This window comes from Acomys russatus, chromosome 2 (genome assembly GCF_903995435.1).
Source record: "Acomys russatus chromosome 2, mAcoRus1.1, whole genome shotgun sequence".
In the NCBI taxonomy this organism is placed as follows: domain Eukaryota; kingdom Metazoa; phylum Chordata; class Mammalia; order Rodentia; family Muridae; genus Acomys; species Acomys russatus.
The window spans coordinates 72741146-72752306 of record NC_067138.1 but is presented as its reverse complement, the minus strand read 5'-3'; positions in this window follow the sequence as shown (position 1 = coordinate 72752306).

Genomic DNA, 11161 nt, shown 5'->3' with positions numbered 1-11161 from the left:
CGTGTCCATTTGCTTGGAATACACTTTTCCAGCCCTTTACTTTAAGATAAGATAATGTTTATATTTATTGTGTTTCTGGTATGCAGAAAATTGATGTGTTCAGTTTTCACATACATTCTGTTGGCCTGTCTCTCTTCATTGAGGAGTTGAGTGATATTAATGACCAGTGGTTAATGGTTCCTATTATTTAGATGTTGGGAGTGGTAGTGTGTGTGTGTGTGTGTGTGTGTGTGTGTGTGTGTGTGTGTGTGTGTGTGTGTGTGTGAGAGAGAGAGAGAGAGAGAGAGAGAGAGAGAGAGAGAGAGAGAGAGAGAGCTTTCTTCCTATTGTTTTTGTGGATGTGCTGTTATTCATTTCCTTGGTTTTCCTGTGTAAAATTACCCTCCTTGGGTTGGAGTTTGCCTAATGTCTTCTGTAGGGCTGTATTTGTTTTTAGGTACTGTTTGAACTTGGTTTTGTCATAAAATATCTTGTTTTCTTCATCTATGGTGATTGAAAGCTTTGCTGGTTATTAGTAGTCTGGGTTGGCATCTGTGGCCTCTTAGTGTCTCTTAGTGGTCTCTTCCATTCAGCCACTTCTGGCTTTCATAATCTCAGTTGAGAAGTCTGGTATAATTCTGACAGGTTTGCCTTTGTATGTGACTTGACCTTTTTCTCTTGTAGCTTTTGATATTCTGTCTTTGTTCTGTACATCTAGTGCTTTGATTATTATATATGTGGTGGAAGGATTTTTTCTGGTTCAATATTTGGAATTCTGTAGGCTTCTTGTATATTTATGGACATTTATTTCTTTAGGTTAGGGAGTTTTCTTCCATGATTTTGTTGAAAGTATTTTCTGGGCCTTGTAGTTGGGAGTCTTCTTTTTCTTTAATTCCTATGAATCTTAGGTTTGGTCTTTTCACAATGTCCAAGATTTCTTGGATATTCTGTGTCAAGACCTTTTTAGATTTAGCATTTTCTTTGATGTATTCATTCCTTCAGTCACATCTTCTTTCTCTGATATTCTTTGTTCCATCTCTTGAATTCTGTTGGTAATGCTTGTGTCTGTAGATCCTGTCTCTTCTCTCGGGTTTCCATTTTCAGAGTTATCTCAGATTTTGTTTTCTTCATACCTTCTATCTCCATTTTTTAGGTCCTGAAACCATTCATTCATTTCCTTCTCCTGTTTTATTTTAATTTCTTCAAGTGATTTGCTCAATTACTTAATCTCTTTATTTGTGTATTACTGTTCTAGTTTCAGGAATTTATTTTCCTCCCTTAAGGCCTCTATCATTTTCATAATCTCAAATTTTAAATGCTTCTCTTGTGCATTGGCTGTAATAGTATCTCCAGGGCTTGTTGTGGTTGTGGAACTGCTATTTTCTGGTTGTCTCAAATGGTCCTGGGGGTTGTTGCTTGTGCTATTATGTTGGCCTCTTCCCATTGTGATGTCTCTGGTTGGAGTGTTTGCCCAGTGCCTACTTGGACCTTGGAACTTTCTATGGATTTTCTGGGTGACCTGAGGTCAGATCCACTAGTATTTCTGACTGTGGTGTCTGCTAGGTGCTAGAACCCACAGACACTTTTTGCAGTCCCTCCCCCATGAGTTCAAGAGTTGCCCACCAGCCAGGCAACTGTGCTGGTTTCTGTGGGGACCAGGGACTTTGTGGTTTTACTGTGTGGCCAAAGGTTGGACCCAACCATTCTACACACAATTTGGATCCCTTTCACCTCTGGGTCACCAGTGCTGTTTTGTGCTTCTCAACTTCTCAGATCAGTCCTTAGGTTGCTGAATAGTCACTGCTCTCCTGAGGATCAAACAAAGTGTGTGTTATGTGCTGCCATCTTGGATCCTTCCTGTTGCCTGATTTTTAAAAACCACTTTCCCTGGCAGCGCTGCCTTTCCCAGAAGTAGTCCTGATGTGAATTGATGAGCTGAAGGAGATTGTGGGGGGGAGGGCTTTATTTTTCTGAGGAGTAGGGAAGGTGGGAGGGGGAAACAAGTAGAGAGTTTGGGACCAGGAGTGGAGGAGGGATGAGGCTATGCTTGGGATGTAAAGTGAATAAAAATAATTAATTAAAAAAAGAGTTGCTGTGGTCATAGTGTCTCTTCACAGCAACACAAACACTAGCTAAGACAGATAGCTTGTAGAAAACTCTCAGCAATACTCCTAGCTGATTTACATGTATGTGCAGTTTTGCCTTCATTGCAGTGGAGATGATAAAGGTTGGAGGAAGAAGAGGAAAGAATGCCAAGAACAGCAAGTCCAGGGGCAGAGCTGGCAAGAGCAATTATGCAAAAGTGTCTGAAGGGTACAAAAGTTCCTAGAGGAGTTCTTAGCATCCAGAAGATGAAATCCCACATAGATGGATACCAGTAAATTCTAGTTTACTCTGGCACACTGTACATTTAAATTTTGACATTTGCAGGGCACCCAAGGATTCAGATTATTTGAAAGTGCCAGTTTTGGTGATACTCTGAACAAATAAAGTTATTAGATGTGGCGAGAATCCCCTCCCAGTGGTATAATCATTACATAATGTCACAGAGAAATAAATGTCATAATGACAGAAGAAAACAGTGACTCTGAAGTCCATGAACATGAACTCTTGTTGTCAGGGAAAGACACAATTTTGGTCAAGCCAAACATGTATAACCAGGGCCTAGAAATATAAAGAATGTTATAAAACATGCATCTCCCACACACATTGGTGCAGATATTGGGTAGATGGGCTATGGAAGAATAGAGATAGTTTACCTTATAATATTCTTATCTTTAAGGTTGATAATATCTAGTGATTAATAATTTTTCCATAACAAATGATTATAGTTTTAACCAGAATTCCCACAATCCTATGTTCTTTAGCCTAAAAGGATTCAATGTCAGGAAACAAAACCCTAATGAAGTTCTCTGAGTCAGGTAGTATATTGCATATATTTTACTGGTATATTTGATGCCTATTTCTTATTTTTTAAAATTGAAATATATTATATAATTTCCCCTTTTTCTTTCCTCCTTCATCCTCATCCCATGTACCTCCCACACTGCTCTCTCTGGAATTCTCAATGCCTTTTTTATTAATTGCTAATATCTCATACACACACACACACACACACACACACACACACACACAAATATATAAATATAATCTACTCAGTCCATTTTGGTACTACTTTTATGTGTATGTCTTAAGGAATGAACACATATCACTGGATCATCAATTAAGGGACTTCCCCCTTTAAAACTCTTACTTTATTTATGTTTGTGTATATGTGTTTGTATGAAGGTGGGTAGATGCGCCTCTTCAAGAAGTGGTGGCCTAAAAAGAGCATTATATTCCTGGGAGCTAGAGATTCAGATATTTGTGGAACTCTTGGCTTATTATGTGAGTGCAAGGATATGGACTTTGAGCCTTATGATTGTGCAATAAGTGCTCTTAATCTCTGAGCCATCTATCTATTTCTTTTTAAATATTTACAATAATTCTTGAGAATCAATTTTATAGTAGTTTTAGAGAAAATAGAAGATCAGAAAATGAGGGTTTGGGATTACTTTTGTTTACCCAGCAAACTACAGAATCAAACACTAATATTGATTATAATATCTTATCACTATATTATCATAATATAATATTAATATTCCAATATTTGATTATTAATATTTCTATTCATCCCATTATCTATCTTAATTTAGCCTTCAGGGCAGATCATGTGGTATATGCCTTTAAGCCAAGAACTCAGGGGTAGAGGCAAGTAGTTCTGTTAGTTAAAGGCCAACCAGGCCCACATAATAAGATCCAGGCCATCTATGATACATAGTGAGGCCTTGTCTCAAAATAGATAGATAGATTGATAGATCAATGAATGGATGGCCTGATGGATGGATGGGTAGATGGATGGATACATGAATGAAGACTACATGGTTTATACATTTCTAGGTGGATTCTCTTTGGTGTTTCAATGGGGGTGCTTTCCACGGTGCTCCTTCCTTACTATTGCTTCATTAGTTAAGGAGAATAACAGAATCCATCAAGAAAATAGCCATCTTTCTGATTTTATTGAATTCATTCTAAGGATGATGCTTTAGTGTTCTAGACTCTGATTCACGGAATTCTTCTGATTATCCTACAGTGTTTGCAGACTTGCTCATCACAATTCAATACTGCCTTTCAGATCAGCTCTATCTAATCCCTCTATTAGGGCATAGTTCTGGATCTATGTAATGTTTATGCACATCCTCATTAAGTTACAGATCTTTCAGCTGATTCCTATAAACAGCTTTCTTCTACATTTAATGTGATCACATAATGTTCTCTCTTTATTATCCCTCTATAATTCATCTCCTGTTGTTTCTTATGCATTTGTTTTCTTCTTCCATCTAGGCTATGAGTCCTTGATGGCAATTTGGTGTACACCAAAGTTATGCAATAAACTTGTGCTGGCTGAATTAATGCTTTTGTTGTTCAGTACTTTTGGCCTTCTCTCTTCCCTAGTTCTCTCTTACTTACCTGGCTAAATAAGTTTTTGAAAAATACTTACTGAATGAAATAATGAACCATCACTAACCAAATAAAAGGTGTGATTGTTATAATTGGCCAGATCAGACAGATATTTGGATTCCATGTGGCACTCTGTGGCAGTATTGGAATGTAACTGAATATATAGAGATCTGGCAGAGGAAAATTGTGGTTGAATTTGGGCAAAAGAGGATGAGGCTGGTTGTGGGAAAACTGAGCAGGAGTCACTAAGTCTGAGGTGATATGGCAGAACTGAGAAAGAAAGGAAGCAGTTGAGTAGAAGACTGACTTAAAAGGTTAAGAAACCAGGTATAAAAATGTCAACAACAGCAGAAACAAAAATGATAATAATGAAATAATTATAGTACAGGCACACTAGCCAGGGCTTGATGATTAATTATATTCTGAATTTATTTTATCTGATGATTTTGAGATAAATAAATATGAAGTAAATAAAATTTCATTTGTCTGAGGATTCAGAAATGCATTTTGGAAAAGAAAAAAATAACAAAGTTTATTAAATTGTAATTAATCATATGTACCCTGGAAGATAAAGATAAAGCACATTGATATCTACAATTTACTGTGAAGTTCATCACAAATAAGATGGAAAGACCGATAGCTATGCATCTGATGAGTCAATATGTTACTTATAGCATTAAGTGGACACACAATATTTTATATTGTTTGAAGATTTTTATAACAAAATATTAAGAAAAATATTGTAGGGAATTGTTCCCAATACCGTTAAGTGAATCATACCAGAACATACAATGGTGAACTAAATAACAGCTCATTAGATAAAATTAGTATAAGTTTCCAGGGTAGTCCTATGGCTCCATATTTACACATGGTTTATAGTACAACAGATGTAAAGTATGATGATTGACAGAAGCTCTAGGCAAACTAGTTGCTCTTTGGCTCTTAGCTGGACAAATGATTTAGTACCTCTGTTTCTCCTTTTCTTTATTAGTGTAATCCATGTAAGAGTTTCTCAGGGTTATTGTTTTGAGTATATTATTCTTTAAACTGAAACTACTTTAAAAGTATTTGGAAACAAATTCACTTTATATTAAAGAAGCCTACTATAATTATTATTGAATATTCTAATTTTCTCTTTGGAATAGAAGTAATTTGCTTTACCACTGGGGAAAAAAGAACTGAAGAGACAGTTCTTGCCTGAAGGCATGTACATTAGTCAGAGGTAGTTGAGGACCAAAATTCAAGCTTTCTTTGCCCCTTTCAAAAATGCTTCTCAGTGTTGGAGAAATGGTCTGAGTGGTTAAGAGCTTTGATTGCTCCTCAGGAGGATCAGGGTTTGATTCCCAACAAGCACATGGTGCCTTGCAGGTGTTTGTAAATTCAATCCCAGAGTATCACATGCCCTCTTCTGGCACTTGTGGGCACTGCACACACACGGTATACAGACATACACACACACAATTATATATTGCCTTCAAAATAAAAATAAAAAATGATTTTTAAAATGAAAATATGGAGATTCCTCCGGAGCACCTATTATTGTACAAGATTGTTTTAGCTATTCTGGGTTTTTTGTTTGACTTTCTCATGAACTCTGGTGCCTCACATTTGACCATGTCCCCTGGAGGGGGAGACCTGGTGGCTCTCAGAGGAAGGACAGCAGGTTGCCAAGAAGAAACTTGATACCCTATGAGCATATACAGGGAGAGGTAATCCCCCTCAGGAACAGTCATAGGGAAGGGGAATAATGGGAAAATGGGAGGGAGGGAAGAATGGGAGGACACAAGGGATGGGATAAACATTGAGATGTAACAAGAATAAATTAATAAAAAAAAATAAAAAAAATAAATGCAAATATTCTAATCCAGAGATTCACTCTCTAAATAGAAGTGAGTCTTCAGGGTGACTCTAAAGTTAGTAATATATGGCCATTCTCCTGGGATTGCTTATTTTAGAGAATCTAATAATCTGCTTTATTTTGTGTGCATACAGATTTCTGCTACATATCCCCAGAAATTCCCCAGATACTACTGCTTGTGATGTGTGGACTTCCCGGTTATTAAGTTTCTCTGACTTTTTTGAGGTATAAACCAGGTGCCAAAACCTTATGTTCTAGCTACAGCATTAAATTGTCTATACTAATTGCATAATATGTATTCTCCAGGTGCAATTATTGGAAACTGGACTGATAGCTTGCTTAGAAGAGAAAATGGCATAAATAGTTGAGGGGCAATAATCTCCCATAAGAATAATTCTGCAAGATACACAGCTTCGATCTGTCTTCCTATCATCCTCATGCATATGCACTGTATATATGCACACATACACAAATGAATAAATATAATAAAAAGTAAAAAAAAAATAAAATGAAAATATGCTTCTCCTTGTTTTCCAGCTCTTAGTCTAATGTTCAACCAACTCCAAGGAAGACAGAAAGGCAAAATGCCCACATGAAAACCTGGTACATGGTCTTCACTTGAAAATCAGATGGTGACAGTCTATAGTACTTACTGAGCCTTTACCCTGCTAAGCACTACACATTATCTCAAGGAATCCCTATAAAATGTCTGAAGAATTCAATTTGATTGCATTTTCTCTTCAGATGAAAATAGAAGCTTTAGAAACTACATCTTTCCTGAGATCCTGCAACTAGCAAGTTTGAGGCTTAGACTCATCTGGTAGCCAAAGGCATGACTGGGTTGGGTTTTTTGTTTTTGTTGTTTTTTGTTTTGTTTTGTTTTTGTTTTTGTTTTTACATGGCCCTGTAACACTTTCATGAATGAGGAGAAAGCTGCTTCAAAGCTTAGCCTGATGGTAGAAATTAGTAGACATGAGCTGTTTTACCCTTAATCCAGAACTCCCCCGTGAGTCCTTCTCATCATAGCTGCATTGTATTACTAGCAAATGTGAATGTTTTGATGAATTAGGCAAACACTCCAATTGCCTGTACATTGCAACATCTTTGCTTCAAAGGCCAGGGAATGTAGACTGTACGTTCTTTGTCCAGCTTGTCTGAATGCGTCAACACTGTCTGGGAGGCACAGAGGTGGATGCCTTCCTAGCGAGGGTGAAGCCTTCTTTTGCATGTCCAGCTCCTGTATTTGTAACATTGCCATGCACTGTGTGCTGCTGCGCCAAGAACTGAAGGGGCCTATGGTCCCAGCCACCTCAGATTACGCAAGCCAAGAAAAATGTGCAAATCACATGAGAAAAACAGGCAGTCCCCAAACATCTCTATTTGTTTTTTTTCTCCTCAGACATTGATTGCAGCCTTGCACTTAGAAATTTCAAGATAAATCTCAGCAGCTGGACACTGAGTAAATGAGAGGCAGAGATTCTGTATAAATACTGGTTTCGAAAGCCTGAACTTCTGTGCCACAGCTTGAAGCACAGGGTTTAGTGGGAAAGGAGAGGGAGGTGGTGCTGAGCTTTGGCAGACTCAGCCTTCTGAGGAACTTGTAGACATGTCTGTGCATGCCTCAACTTGCCTGATAAACCCAAATGCTGACTTCAGAATCTGCCAGAACCAGACATAAGTAGCCTCCTTGCTGGGAACTGAAATAAAAGAGTCTGAGGAAGTGAAGGATTAGGAAGAAGAAATAAAAGATTGCAAACTGAAATTTGTTAATGAGAGAAAGGCTTCCTGGTGGATAACCACCACTACTAAAAGGCAAGAAGCTCACCTGTCATCTAGTGAATGATACTGTTGATAAAATATAGAGTTGGGCTTTTTATAACCATTCATACAAATTCTCCATACAATCCTGATATTTGGGTAGCATTGACACATTTTATAAGTGGAAGAAAAAAATCTGACATTGAGCAGTATAGTAGCAACCAGAATCTGGAGCTATCATGTCATGTACGTTAAACACACACACACACACACACACACACACACACACACACACACACACACAAGAAACAAGTTTGGAGCACATGCTTTGTCAGATTAAAAAGCCACATTTGACCTTGAGCTGCTCCTATAGCCAATGTACAGCGATAAAAAACAATAACCTTATAAAATAACCTTCTGTTTTTAGAGCCATAATAACAGGTATATACTGTTCACAACATTTCAGTGTTCTATAGTGTTCAGGTCTTGTATACAGAGGAGATAAAATGGGCAAAGAAGATTTCCTTCTAGACAACAAGTTCATAAACTAATATAAACTATTTAGCACTGGCAAGTTTTCTCCCTGCAGTAATCAGAGAAGGAATTTCTTTATGGGAGGGGAAAAAAGAGGAAACATACCTTGTGGGAGCTAAATTAATAAATGGTACCAGTCTTTTGCCATGACATAAGATGGAAAGACATTATTTTCATAAACTCTGGCAAAAAATAGCTAATAAACCCATGAAAATAAATTCAATGTTATAAATCATGAGAAAAAATGCAAATCAAAATCAAACGCTAGAAACGTGGCTCATTGGTTATAGTGGTTTCTGATTTTCAATGGGAGCCTGAGTTTGTTTCCCAGGACTTAGTGTAGCCAGCTCATCCAACCTGTGTGCTTCCAAGTCCTAGGAATCAAATGCTTTCTTCTTAACTCTTCAGGCACACACAGACATCTCTTCCCTGCCACTCATCTCCCCACACATAAAATCAATGATAACTATTAAAAATTAAAACAAGACTCTATACCCCAAATGGTAACAAATGTTTAAAATCCAATATCAGGATTGAAAAGCATAAAAATGGTAGATATATGATACCTCATATACAGAAGATGAAACTGCTAAATCACGAATATTGTTGGAAATAAATTTTATAGCTCCTCAAAAGCTAATTCTTGGTTTAAATATTTTATACCTACCAAATTAAAATGTATTTTTGTGTATAATTTTAAATATGAATATTCATAGCAGTGTTAATAATCTAACCCTAACCCTGAGAACTAAACAAAACATTTATAAACTCATAAGCACATAAAAAATAAGGTATGTCAAGAAATGGAATACTATTTGGCTGTAAAAAGTTATACATTAATATCTGCAAGACCATGAATAAGACTTGAAACAATTTAGTGAGTGAAAGAAGTCAATTACAAAAGACCACAATTTGGATGATTTCATTTACATAAAATGTTAAAGATAGCCAAATCCATAGAGACTGAAAGTAGATTAGTGGTTGCCAGGGATTGTGTGGAAGGGGAAAAATTGGGAGTGACTGCTATAAGATTTGAGTTTCTTTGATGTGATGTAAATATTCAGGAATTCCACAGTGGTTAGCCTTACACAAGCCTGTGACTACATCCAAACCACTGAATTTTAAAAGGTGAATTTTTTGGCATGTGAAGTGTATCTTAATACAGTTTTGCAGAAAAGACATAAAATTCATAAAACCAGAAGACATGGTAACCACAGTTTCATGAATTATGAGTAAGTGCCCTAGGTGAAGAATGAGAGAGCCTAATCTTATTAAGTAACACGGGGTCTTTGGTAAACCTGGCTGAAGACAGTGAAGAGGAGAGACAAAGTGAGCTTAATTCATTCAACATAGTTTATAAAGGGCAAATTGCACACGCCATTGAGATGAGGAATAGATAAATAGAGGAAATGTGGCTATCAATGAGCTTCTTTGAATAATGGAAACAAAAAGTGAGAAATAGGGAATCTAAAAAATTCTTATTGAAACTGGACCGCAAAGGGGAGAAACAAGTGTAAAGGTTAGTGAAAGAGGACATGGATTGAATTTTATCTGTGGTTATTATGGAAGGCTGTGTAGTGGGGCCAGTAGATTGAATACAGGGCATCGGAGGAGATATCTGAAAAAGAAAGTTGTGAAGAAGTTCCCTGAAACAGCAAATGTGTGGATGGAAAAGAGCCTTACCTAGCCATTACCTCAGTGGGAAGAATGCCAGTCTTGATAGAGAGACAGCTTACCTGGAATGCTTGTAAGAAAAAATTGGAGAAATTTCCCAGGGCTAGAATCTATTTTAAAGGGACTGCATATCCACGGAGAGCCAAGAAATAATAAGAGAGGAATTCAATTCACTTCTATCTAAGCAAACACCTGACATTCCTTGGGTCCATAACTTAAACATTTTGAAGTGAAGAATCTCTTCTTCCGGTCAGAATTTCAGGTGGAACAGATTTGTTGTCACCTGTAGCAACCATGGCATGTTTTCCCACTCTTTTATTTTTGAATGTCACTAGAATATTATTTTATTTTTGTTTTTTATTTTTACATTTACATATACATTTATATTATTAAACATACATACAATAAACTACATATAGCAAGAAGGACCAGAAAACAATTAGGAATTCTGTAAATGTAACATCTATAGCGTTTTGCCTATTTGTGTTTGGCAATCTTGAAGAAAACATTTTTCCTATCTTGGTAAGTTTACAATTCTGAAGGTAAATAAATATCTATCATATCTCAGCTCTATGAACCTAAAAACCTTTATCTAGGCCTAAAAAACACATAACCCTTAAACTACTAAGCTAAATTGTAAAACTAAACTACTTGGTCTCGAACCCCATCAGAGACTTGAGAAGAAATAAAAAATAATGACATGAGAAAACAAGAAGTGCAAGGTAGCAGCTTTCAAAATAAGAAAATGACAGAGTTAGTACAATGCCTAGACACTCACCCAAAACTTTTTGTAATGTTGGAGCATCATCTTCAGCCTCCTGTCCCACTATATCTGGCAGACATATTGGTGAAGAAGAA